Genomic DNA, 4,650 nt, shown 5'->3' with positions numbered 1-4,650 from the left:
CTGTACGGGCAGAATGCAGGTTTTTCCCAAAAATCCCATTTTTCCTCAAATCACTCCCCAAATTAGTTTACAGATATGCAATGAAAGGTTTTATGCACCCAGAACCCATTTCTACCATCAATTCTATGATTCCTACACCCAAAACTCCTTAATCAACAAAAACCCAATTTCTCCCAAATCCTCACATAAACCTGTTAGAACACAATCAACATTCAGAATCTATATAATTGCGGTAAACCTCACCCTTACCTTAGAATTGCAGAAAAAATACAGCAGCAATGATTCCTAAGCTTCTCTCCCTTGCACTAGCTTTTCTCCCAAAACCAGACTGTTTTCACGTAAAACTGTTTTCTCTATTTTTCTTTCCTTTTCTCAACTCCCAAAATGTAACCTCCCACTCCCTAATTAGCAATTAACTCCCTACTAATTATGTTAATTATTTCATAACCCCCAAGATAATAATTAATCCTATTATTATATTATTTTAATTATTTAATAAAATAATCATATAATAAATAAATATACACTACATAAATCACCAAAAATCACATAAATGACACCACACAATTAAAAATAATTAAATAAAAATTAGAGTGTTACAGTGAGCACGGGCCGTGCCAAGGTTCTGGACATAGGAGCTTCAAAATTTTCCACTTTCTTGAATCATACTCGGACAATTACCTACAAAACAACTAAAAACAACAAAACAAAAGCAGTTAAATGCGTGGGTTGCCTCCCACGAAGCGCTTCTTTATAGTCATTAGCTTGACGTTAAGAAAGTGTCCTTAGAAAGGATCAAAGAGGTCATATTGTGTAGATGACGCTAATGAGCGTTCTTTCACATCATAACCTTTAATCATGTTACAAGAATAAAGAGCGGGACCTTTCATAAAATTCTCCAGCTAAAATCCTATCAGCTCATCACTCACTTGAAAAACAATCCTACCATTCTTAACATCTACTATAGCACCCGCAGTAGCGAGAAAGGGTCGTCCTAGAATTATAGGGCACTCATTGTCCTCATCTATGTCAAGCACCATGAAATCAGTTGGGATGTATATCCCTTCTATTTTAACGGGCATGTCCTCAACATATCCGACAGGTTGGATATCAGAACGATCGGCTAACTTCAATGTTGTTTCGGTAGGTTTCAACTCCCCTATTCCCATCCTTTTAAAGAGGGGTAAGGGCAACAGACTAACACTAGCTCCTAAATCACATAAGGCTCGGTTTAAGGTTTCACTCCCTATCATACAAGGGATGGCAAAACTTCCTGGATCTCTAAGCTTTGGAGGTGGCTTCTTGATGATTGCACTTCTTTCTCTTGTCAAAGCTATTGTCTCATTGTGCTCTATTGCCTTTTTCTTTGAAAAAATTTCTTTTAAAAACTTGGCATATAGAGGCATACGAGACAAAGCTTCAGCAAAGGGAATCTTAATGCAAATCTTTTTAAGTATGTTTAAGAATTTATTAAATTGAGCCTCCAAGTTAAGCTTAACAAGCCTTAATGGGGAAAGGGCTTTGTTCTCGTCAAGTGGTTTCTCTATCACATCCTTCTCACCTAGAAGCTTAACACTCTCTCCCTTGACACTTTCGGCTTTAGCAACAGTCTCTTCTAACTTACTACCCCCAAGAGAAATAGCATTGACATGAGCTTTGGGGTTTGTTTCGGTTTGACCGGGAAAGACTCCCGGTGTTTGAGAAGAGGTGGCCACTTGTTGGGCCACTTGGGAGATTTGGGTCTCGAGCATTTTAGTGTGTGTGGCGATAGAATCAACTTGGTAGTGAGTTTGGAGAGAGAGTCATTCAGAAATCCTGTTTGGTTTTTCAGTTCTTGAAGTTGTTTATTTTGATTCATCATGCAATTTTCCAACAAAATTTCCAAACATGATTTCTGAGCCACCCTCTGGTTGTTTGTATAGCCAGGTGGTGCTACTTGCCCATAGGAACCTTGAAGGTTTTTGTAAAAGTTTTGATCTGGCCTCGTTCCTTGGTTGTATTGAGCATAGTTTAAATGCTCAATACTATTAGTAGCACTACCTAACTGACAATCAACACCAATATGACCAAATATACCACAGATTTCACAAGGAGGAGATGTAGGAGAAGGTGTGACAACATTAACATTAAGTTTTTCAAATTTTTGAGTTAAGGCATCAACCTTAGCAGCAAGGTGATCATAATCAGAGACCTCGTACATACCTGCCTCCTTTTTGGAGGGCGTAGAGGCGGTGATGGCTCTTTCGTTGGTCCATTGGTAGTGATTCTGAGTCATGTCTTCAATCAATGTGTAAGCCTCCGTATAGTTCTTGTTCATTAGTGCTCCACCTGCAGCTGCATCAACAGACATCTTAGTGGTATATGTTAGGCCATTATAAAAAGTGTGGACTATGAGCCACTTTTCTAAACCATGGTGGGGACAAAGTCTAAGCATTTCCTTGAAACGCTCCCACGTATCAGAGAGAGACTGTAACGCCCACTTTTAATTAATTAGTTATTTAATTGAGTCTAGACGAGTTATATTATATTTATATAATATATGTGTGATTTACGATGATTTAGATGATTTACTATGATTTAGATGATTTAAGTGATGTGACGATTTTTATGAGGAGATGAGACTTATTTTGTTGTTTAATAAAATAAGATTTGAAAATAAAATAAGATATTTAGTTAGGGGCTGTTTTGAGATTTTAGAGAGTTTTGGGGGAGAAAGAGAGATAAGATAAGATATTTGGAGGAGATATAAAAAGGAAAGACCTAGGTTTTTAGAAAAGTTAGTACGTACGACTGTTTTTGGAGAAAAAGGGAGAAAAAGTCATAGAAGGGAGAAGACTAGAAGAGAGCTGCGATTTTCATCAACTAAGGTAAGGGTGAGACTAACGATTCAGTTTTATTAATCTATGTAATTCTGATAATCAAATTAACAAGTTAGGATTGAATTAAGAAGTTTATGAAATTAGGGTTAATAGGTGCAATTGATGATCCAATGATGATACGCTGTTAGATTGATGCATAAACCGTCCTTTGACCTTAGATTATGATTAGGATGAATTCTGGAATTGAAATTAGGCTTAAAACCATGAGAGTAGATGGATTTTCGTAAAAACTGCACTTCTGCCCGAGCCTATATTCATCGCTCGCCCTCGCGAACGATGATCCTCGCCTCGCGAGTGATGAAGTTCATCGCTCGCCACGCGAGCCATTTTCCCTCGCCTCGCGAATTGCATGTCGCAGCTCGCCACAGCGAACAACTGAACTCGCCATAGCAAGCATGACCAGAGAGCATGTAGAATTCTGTAGTTTTGACTTTTGAGTTGAACCTTAGACGTTTTTGAGTGCCTGAAGATGTTTATTAAAGATTAAATGATAATTTAGAATGAGATTGAACCTGGTTTAGCTTAGAACAACATTAGTTGGGAATCTGGCTAGTACTCGCCATGGCGAGCAGATGCTCTCGCCTCGCGAGCACTTCCAGAACTGAGTGCAAGTGAGGATATTGCGATCTGTGTCGCATAATTTGATTAGAGATGGACCCTCGGGTAGTAATGTGACATATTTAAGAAGTTAACTGCAATCTGTGAAGCTGTTATGAAATGTTAATGTTGAATATGATGTGAGATGATGTTTAATTGTATTACTTGAATTATGAATGAATGATTGAAATGATGCTTGCTTTTATTTGATATCGTTATGTGATGTCATACTGTTGTTGCAATCTGCCTATGCTGCTATTGTTATTTAACTATGTTGCATGAGTCGATACAAGATGATCAAGATGATGTTGATCCTCCAAATTATTGGATACATAAGAGATGATGATTAAGATGTTTTAAGAGATCGATTCCATGCATTAGCATACATATGTTGGGGGCTCATGCCCTGGAGCTTAGTACTCAACACAATGGAGCATTAGCTCAAATTAGCGATGGGGGCTTATGCCCTGGAAGTATATTAATACTCAAATAGCGATGGGGGCTCATGCCCTAAATTGGTATCACATGCATATAAGAGGTCTAAGTTGCATAGTCGCATAGTCGAGTCAATGATGAATGATGTTAAGATGCTTTGATGTTTAAGATGTTTATATTGAAGATTTATGTTGTTAATTACGATTGTTGAATTATATTGATTAATATTATTGTTTTGTGAAATCTCACCCCTTCTGCTTGGAAATGTTGCTCTACATATGAGTAACTTGCAGGTGATCGAGCTTGAGTGGCGTGTTGCTGTCGTGAGTGACGTGTTCCTCACTGAATCGTTTAGGTTGCTCTGATACGTAACGGGATGGGGTTTATGATTGCATGCTTCATTTCCTTTACGTATTTGCCTACGATATTTATGCTTTAAGTTGTTTAACTGAGATATTATGATGAGGCCTGCGTGCCAAACTTATTTATGATTGATGACATAATTCCGCTGCGATGATTGAAGTATTTTGTTGAAAGTTAAATTGTTATTTGACTATTTATGATTCTGTGAAATGTGATATCCCGTTTATGACGTTTACTCTGATATTTGTTAAGAAATTTTTATGTTGGGAAAACGGGGTGTTACAGAGACTCCCCATCTTTTTGGTTGAACCGCGTGATTCGGTCTCTTAGTTTGGCGGTTTTAGAGGGGGGAAAGAATCGGGCAAGGAATGCTCGC

General features: G+C 37.9%; 1 non-coding gene across 1 annotated transcript; it reads left to right on the top strand.

The window, feature by feature from the left end:
* Positions 1-2,405: 2,405 nt before the first annotated feature.
* On the top strand, positions 2,406-2,510 carry LOC120578816 (small nucleolar RNA R71). Its single transcript, XR_005644625.1, has one exon. It is a non-coding gene; the product is annotated as a small nucleolar RNA R71 (small nucleolar RNA).
* The last annotated feature ends 2,140 nt before the right edge of the window (positions 2,511-4,650 follow it).

The sequence above is a fragment of the Medicago truncatula genome, chromosome 2 (genome assembly GCF_003473485.1).
Source record: "Medicago truncatula cultivar Jemalong A17 chromosome 2, MtrunA17r5.0-ANR, whole genome shotgun sequence".
In the NCBI taxonomy this organism is placed as follows: domain Eukaryota; kingdom Viridiplantae; phylum Streptophyta; class Magnoliopsida; order Fabales; family Fabaceae; genus Medicago; species Medicago truncatula.
The sequence above is the reverse complement of the archived record's forward strand: the minus strand, read 5'-3'. Positions and strand labels throughout refer to the sequence as shown.